This window comes from Dasypus novemcinctus, chromosome 24, assembly GCF_030445035.2.
Source record: "Dasypus novemcinctus isolate mDasNov1 chromosome 24, mDasNov1.1.hap2, whole genome shotgun sequence".
NCBI lineage: Eukaryota > Metazoa > Chordata > Mammalia > Cingulata > Dasypodidae > Dasypus > Dasypus novemcinctus.
In genome coordinates, this window is record NC_080696.1 from 27,386,799 (window position 1) to 27,406,289 (window position 19,491).

The 19,491-nt window shown below is 41.6% G+C and overlaps 1 pseudogene; it reads right to left on the reverse strand.

Annotated features, from left to right (window-relative positions):
* Positions 1-862: 862 nt before the first annotated feature.
* Positions 863-18,884, reverse strand: LOC101413907 (ubiquitin-associated domain-containing protein 2 pseudogene; annotated as a pseudogene).
* Between the last annotated feature and the right edge of the window lie 607 nt (positions 18,885-19,491).

The window sequence follows — 19,491 nt, forward strand, 5'->3', positions numbered from 1 at the left end:
AAACTAAGGTCTGCCTCCCACCCCGGTGACAGCAACAACCAATCCTTAGCCTCTACTACCTCACTCCCCGCTCCTCCCCCACCCGAGGGTATATGTACTTTGCCCCCTTTAATAAAGTTGCAGTTTGATCAGAACCCTGTCTTGCTCTCATTCTTTGTGTCTCTTGTCCCACCATTCTTTCTCGGCAGGTTTCCGGTCTCCGTTGCCGTCCCACGGGCCGGGGCAGCACTTTATTATTATTAATAATAGAAGTGTGAAGAAGGAGCTGGGGGAAAATCCCTGGACTGGAATGGGCTGGAATGAAGTGGAACAGGATTTAGTTCCCTATTTCTCCCTTATCACAAAGGCCTTGTTAATTCTGTGGACAGCAGATAGAAATCGCTAATCTCCTATGAAATCTGTGTGCTGGACAGTCACCAGGGCTTAATAACAAATTTGAGAAAAAATAGTGATTAGAAGTGCCATAATAAATAATTTGACATACTATTTCTTAACACTGCCCTTTTCCCCTTTAAGATTACAATGATAATACATCATCATAAAAAGCATATTTCAACAGCAGTGATTTCCCATCTGGATTGCTTTTTAACTACTTGCAGAAATCTGTTATTTTAATGCATTTTAAACACACTTTAGAAATAAGGTATAATTCTCCATATTAAGGAAAATATCCAATAAAAATGTAGAAAATACATGCTAACTTAACAACAAACATATTTAATACCACAATTGTATTAATCTTGGTGTTTTGGACAGGGAAGCAGTAGGCATCACCCCATACTCAGGAGAAAATGGTAGCTACAGAAAGTGCCTGGTCCTCCTGGGCTTCTCTGGACATGGCACCTCTGCCTGCTGTCACACCTCAGCACCTGGCTGGCCCCTGGCCAGAGCCACAGGACTGCCACTGCTGTAGCAGGACTTTGGTCACCACTTTGAGGTCATTATTTGAAACTCTAAGGACTTCCAAAGCATCACATCTGGAAAATTCCATCTCCATGTGTCATGCAACCTCTTCTTCAGAAACCTCTTGAGGAGCAGATGCTTGCTGTTCAGACTGCTGAACGTCCTGATAGTTTATATTTCATCACTGACGTAAAGGAGGGAAAAGACAATTCCAATTGATCATTCCAATTGATCATTCCTCCTTGCTGCTGTCTTTGTCACCTCACCTGTGCAAACGGAGAGAGTCTCAGTTGACAATGAAGCAGCTCCTTTTTTTGTTGTCTCTCGATATCTACTGTTGCTTCCATCCCAACTCTGGATTCATTGGTCGGTTCTCAAGATGAGAAGATGGGTTCAAGTGTCCAAGAATATAACTGAGCCATTCAGTGGGGGATGCGGAGCACCTGACGAACTTTTAACACATTGCTGTTATATGAGATACCAGAAATAAGTTCCAGATGTAGGAACCAGAAGTGAAAAGCTGTAGTCCCAATACATAAATCAATGTCTTCTTTGTGATGGTAAACTGGTCCAGAATATGTACCACCTGGACTCTTGAAATGGAGCATTAAAATGGTACAAATAGAGCAAGCAAGCACAAGTGCCAGGAATCCAGAAGAAAAATTACTAGCTGCAGTAATAACAAATGAATACTGCATAGCTTCAAAAAGCTATATAAAGTCAAACAAAGATGACAAAACCCAGGAACCCAGCAAAAATGATGCAGATTTTCTGCTGCCATATCTTCTTTCAAATATCCTAAGCTTCTAAATAAAAGGACTATTGCAGATCACATACAAAGAACCAGCAAGATGGTGGTGGAGTACGGAGCTCATAGAGTTAGCTCCTGCTATAGGGCAGGTAGTGAATACCCAGAGCTATCTGAAACCAGCTTAAGTACCTATATGGGGGCCCCGGAAGGCCAAAAGTGGATCCTGCAACATCCTTGAAGGAATGGAAGGAGACTGCACATGTGCAGAGAAGACTCATAAGTAGAGCATTCCATGCCATGGAGGCCGGTGCCCATCCTCTACTGGAGGCACAAGCCACCTCAGGAGTTGTTCCATGACTGGAATTGAAAGCTCTATTTTCAAAAAATGGGGGAAGAAGAGACAGCTGGGCACCAACTCCAGCTACTGATGAGTAAATTCAGTAGGCTAAAGTATAATCCTGAGAACAGCTGAAGTTTAAGCCTGTCCAAGTTAGAAAGAGGTCAATAGCCACCATCTTAACTCCATGCCTGGCATGAGGGGAAACAGAGTGGACTGAAAATCCCAGGGCTGGTAGGGACCAGCTTCTTCCCATCGAGGTCAGACTGCAACTATAGCCTAGGTCCCAGCACCACGTCCAGCAGGGAGAAAGTGGTAGGGACCTGTGCCAGCCTCACCAGGAAATTACTGGCCAAGACACAGAGGCCAGTGACTATCCTACTCTGGAGGCCTGAGCCTCCCCAGGTGTTATTCTGTGACTAGAATAAGAAGCTCCATTTCCACAAAACAGCGGAGGACTAGACATTTGGTTGCCAATTTCAGTTACTGATTGGTAGACTCAGCTGTCTAAGATATAACCCTAGGAACAGCTGGGGTGTGAAGCAGCTCAAATTGGAAAGGGGTCAGTGGCTATCATTTTGACACTGCCTCCAGCCTGAGAGGAAGTCAGGCTGACCGAAAATCACAGTGATAGTAGGAACTAATTATCTTATCTGTACCAAATGTTCCACCACAGTGTGGTTTATTGATGGAGGGGTGTAGTTTGGGAATTCTTCACATGTGCATGATTGTTTTATAAGTTTACAACTTCTGCCATAAAAAAATATATTTAAAAAATAACATGGTTTGAGGGGAAAACACACGAAATGTAAGATAAGGACTATGATTAGTAGAAAGATTTTGAAAATATTCCTTCATAATTTGTAACAAACTTCTCACAACAATGCAAGCCATTTGTAGAGGGTTGATGTATAGGACCCCTGTGTGATGTTATGCATGTTTGCTTTGTAAGTTCACAACTTTTACTATACAATTAATTGTTCATGTATGTTCATATATAAATGATATAAAGGTAATAATAATAGGGTTGTTTGGGAGGAAAACACTTTGTTTAGTAGTAATATTTTGACACTGCTCTTTAATCATTAGTTAAAAAGATTTAAGAACAATTCAAGTTATTGGTGGTAATGTGAGTTATGAGTCCTGTATGATGTTATATATGTTTGTTTTGTAAGCTCACAACTATTATTATACAGTATTTGTTTATGCATGTTTATGTATGAGTGATATACTTCAAAAAATTAATTTTTTAAAAATCACATACAAGGGAACCTCAATAAGATTAAGTGCTGACCTCTCATCAGAAACCATGGAGGCAATAAGTAATTGTTATGATGCATTTAAGGTACAAAAAGAGTAAAACTGCTAACCAAGAAGTCTGTAGCCTGAAAAACTGTCCTTCAAAAACCAGGGCGAGTCCAAAGTCTTCACAGTATGCTACCTAAGACCAGAATTACAAGAGATACTAAAGGGGTGCTGCAGCCTGAAAGGAAAAAGCAATCACATATCTCATAAGAGTTTAATAGCCATGATATATAAAAAGATAACACAACTCAACAATAAAAAGACACAATACCCAATTAATAAATGGGCAAAAGATTTGAGAAGACAACTGTCCAAAGAAAAAATACAAATGGCAAAAAATAAACAAACAAACATGAAAAAATGTTCTATGTCACTAGGGATTAGGGAAATACAAACCAAAACTACAATGAGATATCATTTCACACCTGTTAGATGGTCACTATCAAAAAGTCAAGAAACTGTAAATGTTGGAGAGGATGTGGAGAGAGAGGAACACTTAGTGTTGACAGAAATGTAGTAAGGTACAGTCACAGTGGAGGACTGTTTGGTAGTTCCTAAGGAAGTTGAATATTGACTTGCCATGGGACCTGGCAATGTCATTCCTAGGTATGTATCCAGAAGAACTGAAAGCCGTGACACAAACAGACATCTGCAAACCAATAGTTATCATGGCATTATTCACAATTGCCAAAGTTGGAAACAGCCCAGGTGTCCATCAACTGATGAATGTATAAACAAATTATAGTGTATAGATACAAGGAAATACTAGGCAGCTGTAAGAAGAAATGAAGTCATGAAGCATATGACAACATGGATGAAACTGGGGGCTATTATGTTGAGTGAAGCAAGCAAGACACAAAAGGACAAAACCTGTATGATTGTGCATTATGAGCTAAATATGTTGTATAAACCTGTGGAGTTAATAATTAGAATATAGATCACCAGAAACTAGAAGTAGGGTAGAGAATAGAAAGCTGAGGTTAATCTGTGCAGAACTGGTTAAAACATTATTTGTAAATCTTTGGAAATAAATACAAACAGAGACAGCACATCATAGTGTTTGTAACTAGCAGAGTTATTATATGGGTATGGCAGTTATTGAAAGGGTAAGTCTAAGGTTATGTATATTACTAGAAGGAAAGTAAAAGAATGTAACATGGAACTGTATAATATAGTGAAACCTCATGTAAAATATGAATATGAGTGATATTGCATATATAAAACAGTTTTATAAAATATAAACACAAATAAACTAGAGAGAAGGAAACAGTATAGTAACTATGTACTGCAGGGGAAGCATAGAGAAATTGAGAGGTGATTGTTTTTTTGTTGTTCATTTGTTTTTTTATTTTTTATTTTTGGAATAATAAAAATGCTATAAAATGAAATGATGAGTGCACAACTATGTGATTATTCTGAATACCACTGATTGTACACTTTGGGTGGCTTTATGTTTTATTAATATGTGTCAATGGATTGATTTATTTTAAAAATTTTAAAGTTATGATTCTATAGACTATCTAAAAAAAGATTAAAAAAAAGTATTGCTGGAATTTTTATTGTAATATCATGAAAAGCAAGTTGTTATCTAAGGAAGCAAAGTTAGAATTACATTAAAAGCAGAACTTCAGACAAGTAATTAAAGATCTCAGAACATATATTAGAGACCAACTTAATGAAGTAAAGGAAGAGTTTAACAATATGAAGAAAACACTTGCAGAGGAAATTGCAGGCATATGCAAAAAGATAACAGATATGATGGGAATGAACACCACAGTTGAAGAAATCAAAAATACACTCACAGTAAATAGCAGCAGATTAGAGAGGCAGAGGAGAGAATTAGCAACATGGAAGACAGTATATCAGAAATCAAACAGATAGTAGAATTGATCAGAAAAAAAAGAGAGAAAAAATCCAGCTAGGACTTAGAGACCTGAATGACCATGCAAAAAGCACAAACATACATATTATAGGCATCCCAGAAGGAGAAGAGAATGGAAAGGGGTCATAAGGGGTATTGCAGAAAATAATGGCTGAAAACTCCCCAAATCTACTGAGACAAATGTACATATCCAGGAAGCACAATGCACCACAAATATCATAAAGCCCAACAGGCCCACCCCAAGACATATACTTGTCAAATTATCCAATGCTCAGGACAAAGAGAAAATTCTAAAAGCAGCAAGAGAAAATAAAACCATCACATACAAGGGATGCTCCATAAGATTAAGTGCTGATTTCTCATCTGAAACCATGGAGGCAAGAAGGCAGTGGTATGATATAGTCGAGGTACTAAAAGAAAAAAATTTCCAACCAAGAATACTCTACCCAGCTAAACTAGCATTCAAAAATGATGGAGAGTTCAAAATATTCACAGATAAACAGAAACTGAAAGAGTATGCCAACAAGAAACCTCCCCTTCAAGAAATTCTAAAGGGAGTTCTGCAGGAAGAAAGGAAAAAACAGGACAGGCAGAGTTGGAGGAGAGTGTAAGAGCAACAAAAAAGACAAAAAGAGAAGGGAAAAAAACAAACAAAATATGACAAACACAAGTCCAATCAAAATATGGCTAACATAAATAATTCCTTGAAAGTAATAAGACTGAATGTCAATGGATTAAACTCACCTATCAAAAGATTCAGACTGGGACATTGGATAAGGAAATATGACCAATCTATATGCTGTCTACAAGAGACACATCTTAGATCCAGAGATTCATGGAGGCTGAAAGTGAATGGTTGGAAAACAATCTTACAAGCAAACAGTAACCAAAAAAAAAAAAAAAAAAAAAAAAAGGCAGGAGTAGCTATATTAATATCAGACAAAGTAGACTTTAAATGCAAAACAATTGTGAGAGACAAAGAAGGATACTAATATTAGTGAAGGGACAATCTATCAAGAAGAACGAACAATCATAAATATATATGCTTCTAACAGGGGCACCTCCAAATATGTGAGGCAAACACTGGAAAAAATTAGTGAAAGAATAGATGCCTCTACAATTATATTGGGAGATTTTAATACACCACTATCAAATTTGGACAGAACATCTCAAAAAAGAATCACTAAAGAAACAAAATATTTGAACAGTATATTAGAGGAGCTGGACCTAATAGACATATGCAGATCATTACATGCAAATACAGCAGGATATACATTTTTCTCAAGTGCACATGGATCATTCTCCAAGATAGTCCATATGCTAGGCTGTAAAGAAAGGCTTAATAAATTCAGAAAGATTGAAATCATACAAAATAATATCTCTGACCACAGTGGAGTGACACTGTAAATCTGCAAGGGCCAGAAGCCAAGATTTCACACCAAGATATGGAAATTAAACATCACACTCTTAGAAAAACAGTGGGTCAAAGAGGAAATCTCAAAAGAAATCAGTAACTACCTTGAAACAAATGATAATGATAACAACAACATACCAAAGTTTATGGTATGCAGCAAAAGCAGTACTGAGAGGGAAATTCATAGCCACAAATTCATACATCAAAAAAGAAGAAAGAGCAAAAATTGAAGAACTAACTGCACATTTGGAGGAATTAGTAAAAAAACAACAAAGTAATCCCACAGGAAGAAGGAAGAAAGAAAGAAAGAAAGAAAGAAAGAAAGAAAGAAAGAAAGAAAGAAAGAAAGAAAGAAAGAAAGAAAGAAAGAAAGAAAGAAAGAAAGAAAAGAAAGAAAGAAAAGAGCAGAACTAAATGAAATAGAAAATAAGAAAGCACTTGGAAAGATAAACAAGACCAAGATGAAATAGAAAATAAGAAAGCACTTGGAAAGATAAACAAGACCAAGAGCTGGTTTTTTGAAAAGATCAATAAAACTGACAAAACCTTAGCGAGACTAACAAAGAAAAAAAGAGAGAAGATGCAAATACACAAAATAAGAAATGAGAAAGGAGATATCACCACTGACCCCACAGAAATAAAGACTATCATAGGAGGATACTTTGAAAAACTATATTCCAACAAAAATGACAATTCAGAGGAAATGGACAAATTCCTAGAAACACATAAGCAGCCTATATTGATGAAAGAAGAAATTGATTTCAATAAACCAATTACAAGTAAAGAGATAGAATCAGTCATTAAAAACATCCCAACTAAGAAGAGCCCAGGGCCAGACAGTTTCACAGGTGAATTCTACAAAACATTCTGGAAAGAACTAACACCAATCCTGCTAAAACTCTTCCAAAAAATTGAAACAGAAGGAACATTACTGAACTCATCCTATGATGCCAACATTACCCTAGTACCAAAGCCAAACAAAGACACCTCAAGAAAGGAAAATTACAGACCAATTTCTCTAATGAACCTAGATGCAAAAATACTTAACAAAATACTTCCTAACCATATTCAACAACACATTAAATGAATTATACACCATGACCAAGTGGGATTCATTCCAGGTATGCAAGGATGGTTTGACATAAGAAAATCAATCATTGTAATACACCATATAAACAGATTGAAGGGAAAAAAATCACATGATTATATCTATAGATGCAGAAAAAACATTTGACAAAATACAGCACACTTTCTTGATAAAAATACTCCAAAAGATTAGAATACAAGGAAATATGTTGAACATGATAAAGAGTATATATGAAAAACCCACAGCCAACATCATTTACAATGGTGAAATCCTAAAATCCAAGGATGCCCAATATCTCCCCTTCTATTTAACATTGTCTTAGAAGTACTTGATTGAGCACTGAGGCAAGAACCAGATATAAAAGGCATTCAAATTGGAAAGGAAGAAGTCAAAATTTCATTATTTGCAGATGACATGCTTTTATACATAGAAAACCCTGAGACGTCTACAACAAAGCATCTGGAACTCATAAATGAGTTTATTAAAGTCACAGGTTATAAGATCAATGTGCAAAAATCAGTAGCATTTCTGTACACCAATAATGAGCAAGCTCAGGAGGAAATCAAGAAACAAATACCATTTACAATAGTAAATTAAAAAATCAAATATTTTGGAATAAATTTAACTAAGGAGGTAAAGAACTTATGCACAGAGAACTACACAAGACTGTTCAAGGAAATCAAAGAAGACCTAAATAAATGGAAGAATATTCCCTATTCATGGATAGGAAGACTAAATATTATTAAGATATCTATCCTACTTATGTGGCCACATCAGTAGGATGTCTGATCCCCACCCTTTGGTGGGTGGGGGACTCACAGAGAAACCACACTGCAGGGAAGGGAAGTTGGAGTTTTGATCCTGGAGTCTGGGAAGTAAAAACACATAGAGAAGCAGATATGTGAGGAAGAAGAGAAGGCTCAATGGGACACAGCAGAGGCCCTGGAAAGAGAGACAGCCATTTGTCTGTTAGTGTACAGCTAGACTTGTGGAGTGAGCAGAGAAGCTGAACCCAGAGAGAAACAAGTCCCAGGAGGACAGGAACCTAGGAAGGCTGAACCTTTGCATATGTCAGCAGACATCTTGCTTCAACATGTGGCAACAGACTTTGGTGAGGGAAATAACTTGTGCTTTATGGACTGGTAACTGTAAGCTTCTACCAAATAAATACCCTTTTAAAAAGCAAAAAAAAAAAAGATGTCTATCCTACCAAAAGTGATCTACACATTCAATGCAATCCCAATAAAAATCAACACAGCATTCTTTAAGGAACTAGAAAAACTAACCATGAAATTTATTTGGAAAGGAAAGAGTCCCTGAATAGCCAAAGATATATTGAGTAAAAAAATGAAATTGGAGGAATCACACTACCTGACTTCAAAACATACTACAAAGCTACGGTAGTGAAAAGAGCATGATATTGGCATAAGGAGAGACACTCAGACCAATGGGAATCAAATTGAAAGTTCTGATATAGATCCTCATATATATAGCCATATAATATTCCATAAAGTCACCAAACCCTCTCAACTAGGAGAGAATGGCCTATTCAACAAATGGTGCATGGAGAACTGGATATCCATATGTAAAAGAATGAAAGAAGATTACCATCTCACACCTTATACAAAACTCAATTCAAGATGGATCAAAGACCTAAATATAAGAGCCAAGACCATAAAGACTTTGGAAAGCAGTGTAGGGAAACATCTACAAGACCTTGTAATAGGAAATGGTTTCATGAACTTCACACCAAAAGCACGAGCAGCAAAGGAACAAATAGATAAATGGAACTTCCTCAAAATTAAAGCCTTCTGCACCTCAAAGGAGTTTGTCAAGAAAGGAAAAAGGGAGCCTACACAATGGGAGAAAATATTTGGTAACCATATATCGGATAAGAGACTTATAACTTGTATATATAAAGAACTCCTATATCTTGAAAATAAAAAGATAAACAACCCATTTAAAAAATGGGAAAAAGATTTAAACAGACACTTCTCCAAAGAAGAAATACAAATGGCTAAAAAGCACATGAAAAAATGCTCCAAATCTCTAGATATCAGGGAAATGCAAATCAAAACTACAATGAGATACCATCTTACTCCCATAAGATTGGCAGCTATGACAAAAACAGAAGAATACAAATGCTGGAGAGGATGTGGAGAAATGGGAACACTCATCCACTGCTGGTGGGAATGCAGAAGGATCCAACAACTCTGGAGGACAGTATGGCGGTTTCTCAAAAAACTAACCATAGATTTGCCATATGACCCAGCAATTCCACTACTTGGTATATACCCAACAGAACTGAAAATAAGGACACTAACCGATATATGCACACCAAGGTTCATAACAGCATTGTTAACTATCTCCAAAAGTTGGAATCAACCCAAATGCTCATCAACAGATGAGTGGATCAATAAAATGTGGTATATACATACAATGGAATACAACCCGGCTTTAAGAACAAATACACTACAAACACACGTGATAACATGGATGAATCTTGAGAACCTTATGTTGAGTGAAGCAACCCAGGCATTGAAGGACAAATACTACATGACCTCAATGATATGAAATAAGTATACCAAACTGCCTCAGAGAGCTAGAGACTGGATGATAGGCTTACAGGAAATTGGGGGGTAGAGGAAGGATGTAAGCTGACATCTACATGGTTGAAATCTATGATAAGCTAGAGGTAAGTATGTGTACAAGGAAGGGATAAAATGGGGGCATAGGTTACCTTTGGGTGGGGCTTTGCAGGCTTGAGGGGGGCTAGGGATTGGTGGATGGGTAATACTGCCCAAAAAATTGGGGGGAGGGTGGGGCAACATATAAACATAAGAGATTGTCAGGTGTTCGTTAAGAGCATAATGCTGAGAAAACCTTTTCAAAATATAATAAGGAAAGTTACCTGTTTAAGATACTTAAAGGGGATAATCTGATGTAGAACAGACTCCAAGGGAATACGTGAATGCTCATTTTGCCAGAGTGGGTTATATCATTGGGTAGAGACCCATATAATGAGATTGAAGATATACCCACATCCTGGGGAGGACTGGTGCCATCAAATAGAGGGAACTGCAGCTCTCAAGAGAAATGGTGTCTCCCAGGACATTAGGGCAGTTGAACATGTCAAGCCTTCAACACTGTTGCAAGTATCTCTGAACATGGCTCTTCAAGAAATGAAGATTGACTGTCACTGTGGGCCCTAAGGGGAGGGGGAAATAGGTATGGCATAGATGGAACCAATGTAACTGTGAGGGCAATAGAAGTGTTTCACAAGAGTACGCAAGGATGGATATAAAACATGTACTATTACACCAAAAATATATAGGGGCCGATAGGCTAATAATGTAAATCATAATGTAAAACATAGGATAACTAAAATTTTAGAAAATTGTATAGCTTAAAGTATAAACCACAATGTAAACACAAATGTTACCTTGTTTGAAAGCTATTGTCTCAATATCTGTACATCAGTTTCAGTAAATATGGTATGAATATGTTAAAAGATTATTGCTGTGGAAGGGAAAAGGTTTTATATTGGATATGTGGGAGTATTGTATATTGTATATATGAATTACTGTGATCTAAAACTCTTGTGAAGATAAGCTTAATAATTAGAAAAAAGAAAAGAAAAAGATAGGATGTAGAATTTTCCCAAATTAATATGTATTCCATATCTAACCTTTAAACTCATTGCTATATTCCATTTTTTATATTGGGCTTCACTTTTCAGGAAGTTTTGGATCACAGAGTGGTTCAACAATGGCAGCGGAGGAATACTGTTGTGGGATGTTATTGACAGGGGACATATGGTTGACAGGGAATTCTACAGGGCATGTGTCTGGGGTCATGGAAATGTTTGGATATATTCATAGTGGAAACAATTAAAAACAACAGCTGGGGGGGTGCTGGGTTCCTAGGCAGGGGGCTCTGTCACAGTCCCTAGGGGAGCAGCAGCAGTCCCCCAGGTGCAACAGCAAGGACCAGGAAGAAATGAGGGTCCAACAGTGAGCCCCTGATACTAATGACTATGCTTGTGAGCCTGTGCACCTGAAATAAGAACAAGGCCTAGAGCAGCAGTGTGCCTAAGAGTTCCCTTCTGAGAGCCTCTGTGTTGCTCAAATGTGGCCAGTCTCGAAGTCAAACTCAGCATGTAAATGCATTGCCTTCCCCCCAGCATGGGACATGACTCCCGGGGATGAGCCTCCCTGGTGCCGAGGGATCACTACCAAGTACCAGCTAATGACGTAACTATAAAATGACCTTGAATAAAAGGTTCAACTCGGACCAGCAGAATATCCCTGTCTACATATAATAATAGGAGTTAAAAATGCTTTTTGACCTAAATCAAGGGGGAAATAGAAAGGACAAAGGAGTTTATATGGCTATGAGTCTCTAAAAAAGAGCCTGGAGGTTATCAGAGGGGTTGCCCTTATGCATACCTGAGCAGAGTCCCAGAGACAGATAAAGTAGATACAACCCCAGGTATTGGTTCTTCTGAGTGCTACAGAGACCCACAGGTTTTATGGTGATGGCAGATGGAGTTCAGTGCCATGTGAGTTGGCCCTTCTTTGGAGTTGGTGTTTCTGCGTGACAGAGCTGGACTCAGATGTGATCTCTTTTCACGAGCCTTTCCTGTTACTTTACCAGAATTGTATTTGGTGCTGGGGTTTAAGATATATCTAGGGGATCTGAATCTCTGGACCAACCATATGATGATAGCCAGGCCCTGAGCCTCAACAGACTTCAGCTCCTACACTCTGGTTTATTGGATTTACCCCACTCAGCTAACATGGAGTTGAAGAATGTCAACCACCATACCATGGAGCCAAGAGTGTCTACAACTGAAAGCAGGAGGATTGCATCCAGCATCCATGTGGAATCTAAGCCCCCTCTTGACAGAGATGTGGAATGGACACAACCAATCCAAGGTCCACAGGATGGAGGAATAGACTAAGGACTAGAGTGGACTCACTGATATTCTATTCATGATCTATTGTGGTTAGTAATTGAAGAAAATGTGGCATTGGTGTGGAAAAAGTGGCCATGGTGGCTGCTGGGTGCGGGGAATTGGAGGAAGAGATGAGATGTGGAGGCGTTTTCGGGACTTGGAGTTGTCCTGGGTGGTGCTGCAGGGATAATTACTGGACATCGTAAATCCTCCCATGGCCCACTGGCTGGAACGTGGGAGTGTGTGGGCTATGATGTGGACCATTGACCATGAGGTGCAGAGATGCTCAGAGATGTAATCAAATGCAATGGATGTGTCATGATGATGGGGGAGAGTGATGCTGTGGGAGGAGTGTGTGGGGGGGGAGGGGGGTGCGTTGGGACTTCATATTTTTTAAATGTAATATTTTTTAAAAATGAATTTAAAAAATCAATTAAAAAAAAGAATTACATTAAAATTGCAACATAAAAATAAAAAAATCCCATGGCAAAAAAAAGAAAAGGAAAAAAAAAAAAAAAGACTACTGCAGTATCTTTCAAATGAAGGCACATTATTCTTCCGGACATCAACCTCCAAATCTGGAAGTCACTTAAGTGCTTGGAGGTCATAGCCGAAGAACTGACTGTGGCAGGAGGAGGGTCAGTAAAAGAGAAAGGGCACTGGGGACCAGTAAAAGACTTTTGGACAGAGGTGCATTGTAATGCCCACTGGACCCGGTGCTGGTGAACTTGGTCCCACCGGGCACAGAGACCCTGTTTGGGTAAAAGAGAAGGTGACTGGCTCACACGCAGGGGCAGCCTGACATATCGGGCACGCGCGGCTAGTGGGGCACGCAGGCTCCCTCTGGCCCCTTCCTTCCTTCCTTCCAGGACACAGAAGTGCGTCCACAACCAGAAGAGATCGCCTCTCTGGGTTTTCTTTGACGGCCTTGGTAACCGTTTGGAAAATAAATGGGAGAAACGGACGTCTAACTACTGGAGCCACACACGTCTGTTCAGCGCCGACCACATGCCTCTTGGAGACAGTTCCGCTGGAATGCCGGCCTGGTCTTTCTTCGCTCCTTCTACTCCAACCTCCCTAGGCTGGATGTCGTTCAGACGCTGGTGAGTTCCACGCAGGCTCTCTGGGCGGTAGCCCAAGGTTCACTCCCTTGGGAACTGTTGACAGAACTGTCTCAAGGGCCTGCTTCAAGCTAAGTCCCACGTGTCACTCAGCCGGCCTCTCAGTGATGAAAGGGGTCCCCTTATTTGTTTATCATAGTGGTTAACTCTATAGGACCATTGATTTGTAAATGAAGCTAAGGAAATGTTATGAATTTATCAAGTCTAGTAAGTTCAACAATTTAAATAGAATGGAAACATACCTTGAATGATATAGGATAACAAAATTCAAAAAACAAAACAAAACAATGGGAAATCTTATTGGCCCTATTTCTTTCAAAAAAATAAAAAAATTTATCTTAAATCTTCCAAGCATGAAATCTACTATCCAGAGCGTTTAATTGTTGTGGAAGAAGTCTAGATCTGGCCGAAAACCAAAGACACTTGGAGAAAGTGAGGAACTCAGGTTTATTTCACGCTCGGACCCAGAGGAGAATGCCGTCTCCAAATTCTGGGTCCCATAGTTCCAATTTTCAGAGACTATAGGGGGCAGGAAGCAAGTGGGGGTACAGAAGCAAATTTTGTTGTTAGCTAAGATAAATGGACACAGGCTGAGGCAATGGCTGCTGGCCCAGATTAGCCTGCTGGTCCACACAATCAAGCTCTTACAGGTTCACACTCTGCACCTTGCAGCCACACACACACCCAAAGGGCTGCGTTATCAGAAAGCAGCTTGTTTCAGCTTTACAGAATGGGAAAGAAGAAAGGGGAAGGGAATTCCTTTAACATTCCCCCTTTTGATGCCCCAATAATTTTTGCAGAGCATCACCTTTTGACACAGACTACTGTTCCCTTGTGCGTAGTGGTTGATATTTCACCTGAGACTTTACTTGGTGCTTTAGGTCATTTAAGCAGAAGTGATGTGCCATAACAGGTATTGTAGGATGCATGAACCAAAGATTATGAGGAAGAAAACCACGGCTATTGTCGACATGAACAGCAATATCCAGGAGAGGACATATTGCAGGTAGCTTCCATTGGCGGCTGCCTGGTAAGCATTATCTAAATGGGCTTTAGCTCTTTCTTTTAGCACAGCTATCTTATCCCTGACTATACCTGAGGAGTTGGCATAAAAGCAGCAGTCCTCTCCCAGGGCTTGACAAATCCCCCCTTGGCTAGGAGTCAGCAAGTCTAATCCTCATCTGTTCTGCAGCACCACCTCTGCGAGTGAGTCTATTTGGTACTGAATCCCATGGAGAGCCCCTTTTACATCCTCGAGGTCCTTCAATGTTTGCCATGCCAGGTTTTGCAAGTCCTGTGGACCTACTGCCAGAGAGATCCCAGCCACTGCCACACTTGCAGCTATCCCCAGTCCTAGGAGTATAGGGGTCGCCTGTAGTGCTTGCTTAGTTCGGGAGAGCTCTCCAGACAGTTCGTTCCCATATACCAAAAATGATGGTACAGGCCAAGCTAGGTAGCATATGACTTGGCCTGCTGGGGGCAAGCATTGGTACCCTTGAGTGCCACAGACCCAGAGGGTGGAGTTCTTGGCACACCATCTGGTTCCTTTAAATGGGTGAGTGGCATTACAGTCAGGTTTTCTGAGGGAGAGGGCAGCCGGTGCATGAGTGGGGCTTGGTTCCAGAGTTATTTCATACAGGTGAGTCATTCCTCCGGGGACTCAGTCACATGGGTGGGAAGGGGTTTATTGTCCGCTTCCGAGTTGCTCCTGAGCTGTGGGTTTATGTCTCCAGAGATGGGTACTGGAAAGATGGTCAGTCTGGGAGAAGCACATAACCAGCAAGAGGTTGCAACACTGGACAGAGTCTTGTTCAGGAGCTGATGGAAATTTTGGACTTGGCTCAGGAGTATATTTCAGGGTATCTTCCTGAGTCTAGCCTCCAGCTTTTGGGTGGCCTCACTTACCTTTGTAGGACCTTTCCAGGGGAGGGGGCTTCTTGAACTGAGGGCCACCTGAACTAGCTGAATTAGTATAAAGTCACCTGGGTGTTTACCTGCTGAGACATATATTCCTAGGCTGAGTCTTTCCCCTACCTGAGTTCTCTGAAAGGTGTCATACTGATTATAAAATGGTGAGATATGCCTGGACACAAGGTACCCACCCATGGTAACCCCCAGCCTGTTTACACTGCGGTGGGTTGGGGATGTTCTGCAGCTAGTGGGAGTTGTGTGGGACCCACGACGGTCCCTAGGGTGCAGTGGCTGCTATCAGATATGACCAATCACTGCAGAAGTGTTCTCCACCTGACTCCTTGCACAGATACTTTTCATAGGTGACATAAACAGGGCATCCTGAATGACCTTCTCCACAAGTTATGGCAGACTTTTCCCTTAGTGTCAAACATATGTCAAACAAAACAGAGGCAGAAGTGGCCCCTGCTGGAAGAGGGGTCGAGGCATTTAGGACTCTCTGACTTCTCCAGACCTTACTAATCTATAACTTCCAGTGAGTTGGGGGTTTGAGGGACCAGGTTAGTAGGGGAAGCAGAAGTAAATCAAGGTAATGAAGCATCCTACTATGCCCCAGTAAGCGATAGCAATCAGGACCCTATTCCCAGTAGTCCAGTTCATGGGGGCCACAGCAGTGAGCCCTACTCCAAATGTCACAGTCAGTAGGTAGTACAAAGATAGGCTCCACCAGGTAAAGGAGTCCAGCTCAGCTGTTGTTATGCATGGCTGAGGTCTGGGGTTTCTAAGTGATTCACACCCTCAGGGGATGATTGGACACAGGCTGAGCTACCCAGTCGGCTGGCCCTTCACTGAGATGTGCCCTTTTGATTCTGGAATGTTGGACCCAAGGGACAACACCTGCAACCTTAAGAGCAGTGGGGGTTAAAAGGATCACTGTGTGTGGCCCTGTCCAGGAAGGTTTTCTTCTTCCAGTCTTTAACCCAGACTTTGTCCCCACATAGGTAGAGGTGAACTGGGTGTCCCAGGGGAATAAGGTTCTGAGACAAAGCAGTTTTGTGCATCTTGGCTAGGATCCTGCCCCCCCCCCCCCCCACCACCACCAGCTGCTGGAGGACAGCATCCTGGCTGGCTTCCCCTAGGAGCCTAGAGTTTCCCTTAAATGCCCGAAGAATAGGGAGTGGTTGACCGAATAAGATCTTGAAGGGTAAATAACCAGTTGGTCCTGGGGTACATCTCACCCAGAGAAGGGCTAAGGGAAGCAAGTCCACCCAAGGGAGACCAGTTTCCTGGCAGACCTTGGCTAGGGTGGTTTTGAGGGTCCAATTCATGCACTCAACTTTCTTTGACTTCTGGGACCTGTAGGTGCATGGAGTTTCCACTTGATTCCCAACATTTTTGGCAGTTCCTGGACTACAGTTGCTATGAAAGTTGGGCCATTGTCGCTTCCTATTGACATTAGCAACCCATGCCATGGAACTCTTTCCCTGAGTAAAGCCTTAGTTACTTCTCTTGCCTTCTTGGTGTGGGTGGGGTATGCTTCTACCCAACCTGAGAAAGTACATACTATTACCAACAGGTATTTATACCCCCGGCTGGGTTTTACTTCTGTAAAGTCCACTACTACATCTTCAAAGGGGGCTGTACCTGTGTGTTGGACTCCTGCTTGAATGCAGGGGCTCTGCACAGAGTTGTTTTTTGTGCAAACCTGGCACTGGTTGCTGATGGTGGCACAGAGGGAGGCCAGTCATGCTATGCAGTAGTAACTGCCCAGTAGCATCTCCAGTGCAGTTTTTCCCAGGTGAGTGAACTGATGGTACTGTTTGACAAGGGCCTGGATGGCTCCCTTGGGCATGAAGACCTGATTATCTGGGAGTATTCAAGCTCCTTTGGAAGTTTAGCTTCCTCCCTCTCCCTCAGTCCAGTCCTGTTGTCCTTTGGTGTAAATCAGTGGGTCAGCCCTTTGTTCCAGGAGAGACAGTTGTGGGATGAATTTCAGGGCCAACTTTCCACAGCCTTCTTCTGCTGCTTGATTTGCAGCCTCATTCACAAACCTGTTCCTTTGGGTGACCATGTCCTTGCCCTTTTGATGTCCTAAGCAGTAGATGACAGTTACCCTGGCTGACTCCCAGATTGCCTCTAGCAGCTGAAGAATTTCCTCTTTGTTCTTGATTCATTTCCACCTCACAGTTAAGAGGCCTCTTTCTTTATAAATGGCCCCATGTATATGGATGGCCACAAACACATACTTTGAGTCAGTGTAGATGTTGATAGTTTATCCTTTGGCCAACTGCAGTGTTCTGACCAGTGCCCAGAGCTCCGCCCACTGTGCCGACCATCCTTGGGGAGGGGCACTGCTTCTATTACCTCCTCAACAGTGGTGACCTCATACCCTGCACATCTCTTTCCATCCTTAATGAAGTGACTCACATCAGTGAATAGCATTTGCTCTGGGGAAGGAAGTGGTTTGTCTTGGAGGTCTGGGCGACTGGCGTAGACCTCCTCCATCACTTCTATGCAGTTGTGTTTGGAAGTTACATTTTATTAGGGTAAAAACATTGCCGGATTTGGGTTGCACAAAGTTTCTATGGTTATCTGGGATTCTCAGAGAACAAGCCCTGGTAGTGCACAAGCTGGGGTTGAATATCCACCAGTGTCCATGTGAGTTCATCAAGGCAGTGACAGTGTGGTGGACCATGACATGGATAACCTGTCCGAGCATCATTTTGTCAGCTTCCTTAATAAGTGTCACTGTGGCTGCCAAGACCTTTGGACAGGGTGTCCATTCAGCAGCTACCAAGTCCAGCTGTGTAGAGAGGTAAGCAATGGGCCTTTGCCAAGGCCCAACCATCTGTGTGAGGACCCCCAAGGCCACCTTGTTTTTCTCATGCACAAACAGGTTGAATTCCTGAGTTATATCTGGGAGTCCTAGGGCCGGTACTCATCCAAGGTGTTTTTTTGATTTCCTAAAAGGCTGTTGGTCCTCTCCCCAGATGGGGGGGTCCCTCCCTGTGCCTGCTAAAGCTTCATAGAGAGGCTTGGCTATTACTGCATATCTGGGAATCCAGATGTGGCAGAAGTCTGCCACTCCAAGGAACTCATGGAGCCACCTCTTTGTGTGGGGGTCAGGATGGGGCAGATCAGCTTCTTCGCCTTGGGTCCAAGGGTCTGTTGCCCCTGCATGATATTGAACCCCAGGTTGAATCCCAATTGACCCATTGTTGGCAGATCTGGGACTTCACCAGCACACTTTGTACACAGTTTGTGTCAGGAGTTGGAGAAGGTCCTGGGTCCCTTCCCAACAATCCTTTGTTCTACTGGTGAGCAGGAGATCGTCAACATACCATAGGAGGGTGTACCTGTAGTCCTCCCAGGGGTAGGTTGCCAGGTCTGCTGCCCAACCTCTCAGAAGAGTGTGGGGGAGTTTTTGAAGCCTTGCAGGAGCCAGGTCCAGGTCAGTTGCATTTTCTTTTTAGTATTGGGATCCTCTCACTCAAACAAAAACAGAGGTTGACTTACGGGAGCCAGTAATAGGCAGAAGAAGGCATCCTTCAGGTCTAGACAAGTAAACAAGGTGGATTCCAATGGCAGCTGCCCCAGTAGAGTGTAAAGGTTGGGGGAAACTTGGTGCAGGGTGAAGATGGTGGTGTTGATAGCCCTTAGGTCCTGCACTGGTCAATATCCAGTCCCATCTGGCTCCTTTACTGCTAGTAAAGGAGTGTTCCAGGGTGACTGACTCTCGATAGATAGGATCTCCTCTTTCCTTAGGCAGCCTACATGCTCAGTTGTGCCCACCCACACCTCAAATGGAATCAGATATTGTCTT